The sequence below is a fragment of the Aphelocoma coerulescens genome, chromosome 4 (assembly GCF_041296385.1).
Source record: "Aphelocoma coerulescens isolate FSJ_1873_10779 chromosome 4, UR_Acoe_1.0, whole genome shotgun sequence".
Lineage (NCBI taxonomy): Eukaryota > Metazoa > Chordata > Aves > Passeriformes > Corvidae > Aphelocoma > Aphelocoma coerulescens.
Window position 1 is genome coordinate 31,879,040 of NC_091017.1, and position 12,070 is coordinate 31,891,109.

Here is a 12,070-nt window from a genome sequence, read left to right on the forward strand (position 1 = left end):
ACTTTTAAAAATAATTCCCTCACCCCTGTAAATTTTATTCATTCTGTGGCCTTAACCGAGTTCTCTAGTTTTTTCTCACTTTTAGATAGCAGGCTGATGATGTGACCTACATATTTGACATAACATCAATGAAGAAATAATGAATTGAGACCTTCTTTAGTGATAAAGCCCATTTTTTAGGATGGACAATTGGAATGTGTTGGCTCTGATTGCTACATCAGGTGATAGCAGGTGCTTTGTCATCTCTAACTTTTATTTTCAGTAACATTCTCTTCTGCCTTATGGGATCATTTGTCTTCTGTTGGTAAATTCCCATCTGCACTCAAAATGACTTTTCAGAGCTGTATCGATGGATGGATATAGTCAGCCTCTGCCCCTTCAGTCCTTGTCTGTGTCTGTTCCCATGTTTTTTTGTATCACAAATTACAGAAGGGGTCTGTTTACAAAAACACATCTGTTGTCATTTTTATGCGTGTCAATTTATCAATATTTTTTGCTTCCAGAGTGATGTTATATTTGCAGAGAGAGAAAATGCCATTTAAAGCCCATTTAAAGTACTTCAAGAAATAAAATATTAGTAAGAAAATTTTGGTGCAAAATCAGTTGGATTTCCTTGAAAGTCAGAAGTCTGTATTTTAAAGTTTATTAATTAAAATGGTATAGCATTTTCGGGTTTGATTCTTCAGATATGAAAGCAATCCTAACAATCTTCTTGGGTACTTTGGGTCCTCCAGTCCAAATCCATATAGCTGCCTACCAGTATAATATAGCTTTTCATGATGTTGAGCTTCTGTGAGAAGACTGAATCAGTGATAACATTTTTCTTTTCATTCCTTTTCAGGAATGAAGAATCCATAGGAATATTCAGCAGGAAACAGTCCTTGTGCACTCAAATAACAGTGCAAGGCTGCAAGAGCTGCAAGAGTTCTGGCACAGCTCTCAGGATTGCTCATGTTTACATGGCTGTCCATCATGGAGACTGAGTGATCCCTGCTTGATGGTGGGGTTGTTCCTGTCCTGCTACATTTCACTTATGTAATCTCTTCCAAAATTTCACCTTAAAGGCACTGCATAGCCAGACTGAAGTGCAAGAGGGCAATGTGACAAAAGAAAAATACACAACCTATATTGCCACTGGGAGAGCACAGTAGTTTCACTTTCGGTTTAAAGCACGTGCCACAAGCAAATGCCACTTCTGTGTGTCACAGGCAGATTTTCTTTTAGCTCAGTTTTATCTCTTTTGGAAAAGTTTGCTTTTCTTTAGCCTTTTAAATGTCATGTTTTAACAGCTTTACTGTAGACAGCACTACTAGTTGCAGAAGTTTTAAGGCCATGTGTCTATGTACCTCTTATCTCTGTGTCACAAGTCCAGACCCCAGATCCACAGGCTAATTTCAGCCGCTGTCAGGATTAATTCCCCAAAAGGTTTTCAAGTGCTTTGTCTTTTCTGAAGTAAAGAAAAATAAAGTATCCTCTGTGAACTCTGCTCCCCTAACACCATTCATTTCCATCCTACTTCTGTTTGCAAGGGTCTAACTCATGCTACCATTCCTATTCACCAAACTTGGTAACATACAAAACTTTAAAATTATTTTTTCTAATCATTTGATAATAAACTATAGAAAGAGTTATTTTCTTCACTCTGCTATCCGGTTACCAACTCTCTAGTAAATACTAAGTGCTGTGATATTAAGTGTTTGTTCTTTAGGATGTTTAATTATCCCCCAAAAGGCCCCAAAGTGCTACTAATGGATCCTCTGGCTCATGACACACATTACTGTCAGCTTCCTTTGCTTCTGATTCTTATTCCAGTAAGACCAAAAAATGGCACAGATCCTGCGAACAGAGGAATTTTTTGCAACATGATCTCAGCCTGCTTCTGTTTCAAAGCACAAGATTTTTGTAGTTCACTGATCCTGATACATTCTAAATAGGTCTCTTTTGGGGCTTGCTTTGCAGTGTGGTGAAACTGCAGGTGCCTTCTGTTCTTTTGTGTCATGGGAAATCAGGTTATTGTTTCAAACCCATTCCCCTGTGGCTGTTTTAGGTAACTTGACTATTCATCCCAGCCCTTTCACACATTGCTACCCCGCCTTCCGCTGCAGGGAGGAAACAAATCCCTGACAGTGACAGGCTACTGATGAAGACTTCTCTCCTTGGAGTAGCCGAGTCCCTTGGACAGGCGTGTCCTTCGGCCTCATAGAAAAATAGAGTGAAAAGTCTGAATTAAATGGCAGCAGAGCAGTCTTGAAAAGCCAGTCAGGACAAAAGCAGTCACAAACACCAGGTACCTTTTCTGAACAACCTTGGCAAAGATGGTCAGTTGACTCAAAGCTGGTTTTTATTTCATTTTTACATCTGTATGGATTTTAATTGCTGTAGCTTGAAATACATCTAGTCTGATTCCTGGTGACATGATGTGTCTGGTGAAAAATGGGGATGATAACTTCCCAGGGAATGGCTAGTGCTTTAGACCAACTGCTCTGTTAAATGTCTTGGCTGCCAGATGTATTTCAGAGCTGCACTGCTGCATTTCATAAGCCATGGAATACAGTTTGTAAGAGCAATCATCTTCCCAAATTGGTCATTACCAAAGTTAATGACCTGTTTATTAGAACATCAACCTTGGCTTTGCCTCATGCTGTTAATTAACAAATCAGTCATTAACTGCTGGTAGCCATGACTTTGTGCATGTGTGTGTTTGTGGAGGAAGAGGATAGAGATCCTTCATTAGGCATATTTAAGGTGGTCTCTCTGCATATTGGTAAGACCTCATTCCTCTATGATTCTCAGAGAGTGCACCATTCACATGTTGTCCATGAATTTGTCCAATCCCTTTAGGGACCTGCTTTGTTTACTGTTTTAATCAAATTCTGCATCAGTTTCTGCAGGTGCTCCCTGCTTCTCATAAACAATATATTCTCAACAAATGACGGCTTTGCACTGACTTTACCCCTGCCATAGCTGTGATTTGTGATCACTGTGCATTTGGAAATGCACCCAGAGGGGCAAAGGGTTAGCCTCAGAGCAAAGAAATTGTTTATTATCAAAACTTCTCCCTGCAATGAAATTGTTTGTTATACAAGAGGTACCCATAACTAATTAGCTATTTGTTATTTTCAAGAAGAATGAAATCTATAATTGTGAGGTCTGGCATAACATCTGTCTCCTTAGAGAGGGTTTTGAAAACCATAATTCAGGTGAGAATTACAGGTTTCATCCACCTTTGTTGAGATAAATGTATTTTGCCACTCTTCTCAGCCTCTAGTGCTAATTACACTGTCATAAAATGCCCCGGATTAATGAGGTTTCAAAACACATACATCCATTTTGGCCCCTTCCTTGGTTCTGCCATGAGCTGTCCCTCCTCTCTACAAGCGAGTCTGTTTGTATGACTGTGCAGGTGGAGACCCCAGCTGAGAGTGACTTACTACAAGATCCTTTGGGTAATGCCCACCCTGAACACATTTGAGAAGAAAGTGCATCAAAGGGGTTTGCAGTCCAGGGGAAACCCTCTGTGAGGTGACTGAGCTGGTCTCATGACAGTTTTCCCAACAGGAGGGTCTTCCTACCCCAGTTCCTACCCACTCATTTCTCTACCTGCCTTGGCATCCATCACACATGGCACTGATCCAGTTCATCTTACTGATCCACCATGAAAGTCACAGTATTTTCCATGCTTAGTTTTACTAAGCAGCACTGGACTTGAGGATCAAGCAATCATCCTGTCTAGGTGGAGACAGTGGAGCAAGTATGGGTGAACACATGCCTTGGGAAGGACAAACGGAGGTGCAAGGGACCTGGTGATGGTGAAGCACCAGGGCAGCTTGAGCCAGCCTGTAGCACAGCTCTGTATAACAATGAACTCTCAGACAAAATAACTAGCTCAGAAAAAATAGCTCCTTGGGCAGATACCCAATTTTCAATCTGATGGGAATCTGTTTAACTTTAACAGGACTACTTATGGATCTGAGCTGGTTTTTTGTATGTGCTAAGGCAGTTTGGTATCCAAATCTCTCTCAAATCACCTGAAAATTAAGTCCCCTGAATACAATTTAAAATTTCCACCTTAGAGATGTATTGGCTGAAGGTGTAGATAACCTTTTCAAAGTCACAAAGAAAGGCAGGAGTTAAACCTTCCCCAGTGTCGCTCTGACCAGGGAATCCCACCACGCTGGTACAAGATAAAGGGAGATGACACTGAGCTTACCACACAGGCTGTTGCTGTTTGTAAGCTCTGTAAGGATTGTCAGCACCCAAAGCATAATGTATTCTACAGAGAATAGCTGAGCAGTCCTTTTCCTTCATTAGGTAGTTTTGCCTGGTGCACTGGATTAGCCAGGAGTTAAACTGTTTGCAAATAGCAGCTCCCTCACACCAGTTCTCTCCCAGCAAACTGCAGACTCTCCTTTTCTTCTTCTTTTCCTGGGGACTTTGCTGTTTTAAAATAATCTGTCTATATTTCATCAGTGGACAAAGGAGAGAGAAGAAAAATGGACAGATGAGACCAGGGTGTTTCATACAATATGGACACTTACAAAGCAAAAAAAAAAGTAAATTTTAAGAGTCACTCAGACGAAACCTCAATCCCTGACCTCACTCAGCTAGAAAAAGACAAACCCTTTGCTTTCCACCAACTCTTAGTTCACACCTGGAAAAACGAAATAAATAGGGTATTTCAGAACAGGTGCTTCAAATCTATTTTTACTTTTGAAACGTACCACTGAAAACAACACCTTCTAAATAAAATAAAAAGAAGAAAACAAATGTTACCCTATTCACCAAGTTGTCAAAGGAGGAATGTAATGAAAGACTCAAATCTTGGAAGGTGTCTTGGTTTAACCTCAGACAGCAAATAGGTACCATGCAGCTAGTTGTTCACTCCTCCACCAGAGGGACTGGAGAGAGAATAAGGAGAGTAAAACTCAGGAAACTTGTGGGTTGAGGTAATGATAGTTTAATAGGCAAAGCAAAAGACACAAACACACACAAGCAAAGTAAAAGAAGGAATTATTTCACATCTTCCCATGGGCAAACAGGTGTTCAACCATCCCCAGGAGAGCAGGGCCCCATCACACACAACCGTGACTTGGGCAGACAAATACCATCATTCCGAATGTCCCTCACTTCCTTCTTCTTTCCCCCTCCTTATCTACTGAGCATGATGCCATATGGTCTGCAATATCCCTTGGGTCAGTTGGGGTCAGCTGTCCCAGCTGTGTCTCCTCCCAGTTTCCCACGCACCCTGAGCCTTCTTGCCAGTGTGTCTGTACAAGAAGCAGAAAAGGCCTTGGCATTGTGCCAACACTGCTCAGCAATAACAAAACCATCTCCATATTATCTTTTCAGCACAAGTCCAAATCATAGCTCCATGCTAGCCACTGAAGAAAATTAACTCTACCCCTGTCAAACCCAGCAGGAACAGCAAGTCCAGTTTTAGGGTGAAAACATTTAAATATTTTTGTGACTTTGATTGGCAGGTGTCTTAGCAAGTCTGAACTCAGAGGTTCTTTGTAGACTTCGGGCTGCTCTACCACCTAATCAGAGCCCTGGTCCCTTTGGAGATCAAGTGTGATGCCTTGTATATATACCTAAATTAGAGAAGCCATCAAAACCTGAAGCTTTGACTGGACACTGGAGCCTTCATATAAATGGCAAATAAGTAAATTATTCTCTCATATGTGGCAAAAATCCTACCCTTTCAATTCAGTATATGATGTGCTAGTTATAATCAGGCTTCTTACTGAACACATTTAGAGCAGGAACAGGGACAGAATGGAGCTGGGAACATCATGTTTTCAGTAAATAATTTCTTTAAAACAGCAGTCTCCTTACCAGATGAAGACCCTCTCATCTTAAGTGCATTTGGCATTGTCAACAAATCCCATGTCTTTTTGCTTGATTGATCATGGAGTTTAAAGAAGTGGTTATTTCCCTGATAAATGAGATATCATATATATTCATCTATTACAGAACTCCTGTAGATAATTAATCACTGCCATCAGCTCATCACAGCTTTTAAGGGTATGTGTGAATATTCTAAGTTAACAGAACAAAAGCTGCAGGTGGAAGGTTAATAGTACTTTTAAAATCAAAGTGACATTGCAGAATAGGTCAGCCACTGCCTTTGTGCTTTGGTGCTTTCCCCACAGGGTCTCTCATGAGACACCATTCCTGATAATGACAGGGCAAGGTCACACCTTGTGGGAAGCAGAGCAGTGGTGCTGAAATCTGGGGAACCATCCCTGCTGGAGATGCAAAGCTCTGTGGGTACTGCCAGCTGAGAAAAAATCCTACCTTGTCATTGTGAAGTGTGACACAAGGCTAAAAGCAGAGCACAAAATGTGTCAAACACACACAGCATCTCACAGGCAAACTGTCTCTGGACCTCAGCCGTCAACAGTAGGCGTGATCGTTTTATGCCTCCCTCCACTCTTCCTAGCAGTGGGTAAGAGTGGACCTGCTCAACAGTGATGATAAATGCTCACTTTTGGAGAGTTGATTGTCACTCTACTAGTTTGTCCTGGTGTCTACATTGCTTTCTTTCAAATTGTTGTCTTTAAAAGCAGCAGCATAAGATCAACTCTGTCTTGCTGAGCTGTTGGGAAAGATTATAAGGAAATTTTTTGTTTCTGCCAGCAGTGGCCACATCAGATGGCCTGAAATCTCTCACCTGTATGTGCACAGCTCCTTGGGAAGTCACAGACTTCACACCTTGCTAACTGGTGCTGTTCATCTTGATATATTACCTCCTACTGAATCTCTCTCTTTCAAAGCCTTTGGGGAAAAGTGCAGATAAATGTTGAAAGATTTGTTTTCTTTACCCATGCAGTTCACTCATTGGTTAGTAGAAATACCCATGGGCTGTCTTGAGTCAGGTTAGGCTATGTTCATGCAGGAAACAATCTTGGAGGGACCAGTAGAAATGATCAAACGTGCTTCCTAAAAGATTTTTTCATAATTAGCTTCGAGGCTTTCAATTGCAGGATCTGTTCAAGATTTGGTAATAACAACTGCAACAGAAAATGAAGTTTCAATGTGAAACAGGAGAGCATTCTAGGAGAATAATTTTCAAAAAGAAAGACTTGTTTTGCATGCTTTTCCAGATTTCTGAGTAGGATTAGCACTGTGTTTGTGGATAGAAAGGCTTTCTGGAGGTTAACAGTTTTGTAGAGAACATTCACCTTTAGCAATGTATTTCTGAGTTGTAACAAATTTGAAAACTATCTTGTTCTGAAATTAGTGTTCTCGTTTTTGATTTAGAATTGTTGCAGCAGAAGGAATAAATGGTCCTAGCCTGGGGAAAAAAAAAAGCAAGGGCTCCCCCCAGCCTTTTCAACAAAGACTGTTGCAATATATGAGTTTAAGCATAGGCAAAGTAAGTGGTTGAAGAGGGCAGAAGGTTATGGAAACAATGAGATGGTGACAGTGGGACAAATGGGACATTTGAAACAAGTTCTCCTTTGAATTACAAGAGGACTTTTGCTTATGGTTTTCTCTGTTGGTTGTAATAATCCCTCCACTAGTGAAACAGGGAAGAGCTCTGGCAGGGACTTCAGGTTGGAGCTCCTTCTCAGGAGAGCTCGGAACAGGAAATTCAGGCCTTGATCAACTGAAGGATCTCAGCTCATCTTTAATTTGATGTTAATGAGTAATCACATCTTCAAACAAGAACAGTTTGCTCAAGTCTGCCCTGAAAGATGGTCTTAACGTGCCAAAAGTCCTTTCTTTCACCTTGCAAAAAGTGCAGACACATATGTTTTCATAGGGAGCCCATTCACAGAGCAGAGAGAGCACCTGGAAATCATGAGAGAACAAAGATTTTGGCTTCACTGCAGCTGAAGCCAGAGAATCAATGCATAGAGCTACAAGGAAGAAGAAACAATGCAGGCAGCTGTGCCGGCCAATGATGTACCAAAAGCCCTAAAGACTTGGATTTGTTTGAAGGCTGTTGAGGGATATGAACCCACACACTTAAAAGGAGCTGCCTTTTGAACAAAAAACAAAAACAAGCCAGCCCTGTGAAAGGAAGGAATAAAAGCAACTAGTATTCTGTCAGTGTAATTAGAAAGCAGACACATATAAAAGCCAATGAGCAAACTGTGCAAGTCAAGAAATGTGATGTGCCCCATATTCTTTTAATAGTTTATTACTTAGCAGATTACATGATATTGACACTGATGCCTGAAAAGTCTCCTGCTGTTTAACAGTACCCTGCAATAAAATGCTCTAATCTGTTAATGCACCACACTGTCACTATAACCCAGAGTTTGCAGCAGAATGCTTCCCTTCCTTTCAGTATGTCTGTCATTTTGCTTAAAGAAAGAGAAGAAAGTGTGACTTCTCTCCACCCTCTTTTCACTGATTACGTGCCCCCAGCCCTGATTGCTGCTCACTGAGAGCTTCCTTCTGCCTGGGTTTTCCTCGCACTTAGCCTTTCCTGGTGTTGCTCAGAGACTGCAGAGAGAATGGCAAGAATACACAGAAAATTGAAGCTGAGGCAGTAAGGCAGCAATAGGTGGAGGGAAAGTTGCCATTTCCGACATTCAAGGAAAGAGGCTCTGCCACAGCAGAGGGTGAAGGGCTCTCAGGCACTGGGAAAGGCTCTTCTGCATGGGATTAGGGCTCCAACTGAAGGGTGCTGAAGGGGGAATGATGTTGCTTTAAACAACAGGCTGGAAAGATGATCCCTTGGCAGCATTTGGAGTTGGCAGAAGGGGAAGAGAATAGCTCCAGCAAAAGATGAACTTTCCAGGCAGACAGGAAAGGCCACATCTTAGAAATGTTGTCTAGTAAATGTCCAAGATATGGATATGGCTTTGGCTGGAGAGAAGGCTATATTAAGAAACAAGAATGAAATGAAGAAAAAGCATTTAGTGTTTTTTAGTGTATCTGGATGCAGAACTGAATGGAAACATGGAGCAGAGCTCTTTTTTCATCATAACAGTGCTGTAAGCAATCCCTGACAGTGCATTTCTTTAATATTTCTCTCCTTCAGTAGTTATAGCAGTAGCTGCTGGAATTAAATATGATTAATTTAATTATAGGTATAAACCAGGTCCTTTTCAAAGTGAATTATAGTTTCCTTCAATAGTATGTGGTGGTTAAGCGCTGGTAATTAAGGGGTTGAATGAGGGCTTGACAGTGCATTTTCCCATAATTGAAATTCCACTGCAAACCCCATAGTGTTTGCAATCCAGCACACAGCAATGAGCTTTCTCTGGGGTTTTTGGTTTTGGTTTGTTTGTTGTTTTTTGGGGGTTTTTTATGGTATTATATATATATATATAAAGTAGGTTACCATGAAGGACTGCCTTTATGAACCTGCTGCTGAATGCATAAGCTCTCTAATAATTCATTTAACCTTTTTATCTCTGTAGTTCAGTCTTCATAGGGCAGGTAGGGAGCTGATGATGCCATGAGTTTGAAACTCCAGTGTCAGTTCCATTACTGTGGGGAGAGGATTTACATTGAGCCTGAAGTCTCTGACTCTGACCCTCCAAGGGTGGAGCCCTTTAAACACTGCTTGGAGAACATTCCTCAGGGAAACCCAGTTCTTTCAGAAAAGATATGTTTGTGGACTGTCCACTTCTGAGAGCTCAGGTGCCAATAACACATTCTGCACAGAGCACAAACCCACCTGAGCACATGCTTCCCAGGAATACCTGTCCATCTTGGACTGACTGCATGCCCACCCAAACTGGGTGGGTTTCTGTGGCATTTTAATCCTATGTGAAAATGAGCAGGTTAACCAGCTGTTTAAGGAGCCATTCATTTATTCAGCTTGAAGTTATCTATAATTTCCAAGTGTCTCCCGTTGTAGGTTTAAGGGCAACCCTCCATGATAGATTCGGGTTCTATTCACAGTAAAATTTGTCACAAGGTGCAACAAGGAGAAAAAGGCAGTTTCTGGGGTTGTGACAGGAGGTGAGTGTTAATGGAAGCTCGATGCCCAACAGGGGATGGCTAAGGTCTCTCCTGCTTCCATGCAACAGCTCCAAAATCCACAAAACTAGGGGAGGCTTGCACACCACACTCTATTGACTTTGTACTAGGCCAGGCAATCTGTTGTGTAAAAATATGCATCCATTCCCTCCCATGGGATAAAATGACACTACTGGAAGTGTGTGAGGAAGGAACAGGGATTCAGTTCAGCTGATCACAAAAGTGATATCAATTAGGTATGTACTCAAAGGTGCAGGATCATGGGGGAGGCAGCAAATGCCAATCCTGTCTCATGTCTTCTCCAGGCTTTCTCCTCAGCCACAGAGGGAGGAAAAGTTTTCACATTGAATTTGTGGTATTTTGTCAGGTTGTCACAACCTTAACATTATTTAAATGTAATTTTTTAGTCTGTGAATTTGAATTATCCATGGATTCGATTCATTACCAACACATGCCTAGTAGCCAGTTTCTAAATTATGTTGCTGCTGACTTGAATTATTATAAATAAGACTGTGCCAAATGTCAATTGATTATTCAGGAGTAATCAATAGAGAGAGAGAAAAGACAGCTTTGGTTGACTAACAGCAAATTATTTTTATGCCACAGTCCTGGAATTTAGAGTAAGGTGGTAAGCGAGGCTGCATGCCAGACCCCCAGCAAACAGATGTAAAAGGGGTGCTGGCCTCCTTAGAAGTAGAACCAGCAAGGCTGCAGTGGGGCAACAAGCACAAATGTCCCTGAAAAAGGCTTGCAACTGGTAAACCTCCAGATTTAGCCACAGACTTTTTCTTAGACTAGTTGTTTTTTGTTGGTTTTTTTTTTTTTTTTCCTCCGAAACTAGAGAGCTGCTTCTGAATCCTCTCTGCAGCACTGCTGTTGTGATGCTGGTGTGGCAGGTTGGCAGTGACCAGCTACCAGGTGCTCACCTGGACACTCCCTCCTCTCCCCAAAAGGATGGGGGGGGGGGGGGGGGGGGAATGAAATGAAAATAGGCTCATGGGTCAAGACAAAAAGAGAAAGATCACTTACAGTTAGTATTATTGACAAAACAGTCTTGACTTGGGAAAAATTAAGTTTATGTGTTTTCCCAGGGGTGCCACAACCTCGGCTGAAGGGCTCAAGAAAAAAAGGCAAGGAAAAATATCTCAGCGTAACTGAAAGCAAAGCTTTGCTGCCAGAATTTGTTCTTCTTTGCAAAAGACTTTCCCCCTGCTCACAGAGGGGAGGCCATCACCTTGAAACCTGTCCTTTTGTCACCCTTCTCAGCATGAAATTCTGAATCCAAAGGGGAAAACAAATACATATGTATTTTGTATGACTGGAAGGAAGGCTGTATTGTGTCTTTTTTGCATACAGTTGCTAAAAGGAACATTTGCCACAGGTCACAGTCATGTGTCTGGGTGGAGAGTTGTGTTTGCCAGTGCTTGGAACAAAGACAGATGGGTTATACTCAGGGACTGAGGTCTGGGAGCAGGTTTTCTTCTGCTCCTGGAGGTACGTGGGGTTGCCTCCTGCACAGGCATCCAAGAGTGCAGGTATTTTAAACAGCAAAATCAAAATTCATCAGAGAAATTAATCAGAACCCTCAGAAAGGCTTGAGGGAATAGCCAAAAACAGGGCAGATGAAGAAGCTCTCTTGTGGAAAGAGCTGTCCTGTGCTCAGTAGGTCTCACTGGTCATGCAGCATTGATGGAAAGAGCAGCAACCCCATCCCAGAGACATAGCCATCCCCTATGTCTACATACAACCAAATGTCCAGGCTTATTTTTAATGAGCAAATTAAAATACAGCAATAAAATTAATCTCTTGTGTAGCTTCATGAATTTTATTAGAATCACAGAGGAGAAACCTGTTATTGCTGTGACGGGTCTGCAGTGCTGTCAGTTCCCATTCTCACACTGTCATGGGTGCTTGCTGATTTCTGAAAGACTGTTGGAGTCCTACGACTGCAGGGCTCCCTGCAGAGGAATGAAGCACTCAAAATAAGCAAATAAACAGAAGACATGTTTCTAGATACTGTAGCTGCAAAGGGAAACTTTGAAAATATGAACCTAAAAGGCAAATTTTAGAGAATCCTTGAGATGTCTTAATCAGATGATATTCGGCCAGGGTAGGGTTGTTTTAT

General features: G+C 41.7%; 1 long non-coding RNA gene across 1 annotated transcript in view; it reads left to right on the plus strand.

Annotated features, from left to right (window-relative positions):
- Positions 1–1,481, plus strand: part of LOC138109008 (uncharacterized) — a 45,420-nt gene extending 43,939 nt beyond the window's left edge. Inside the window, exon 2 of the long non-coding RNA XR_011150199.1 lies at positions 842–1,481. This is a non-coding gene — a long non-coding RNA (uncharacterized lncRNA). The remainder of the gene's footprint in view (positions 1–841) is intronic.
- The last annotated feature ends 10,589 nt before the right edge of the window (positions 1,482–12,070 follow it).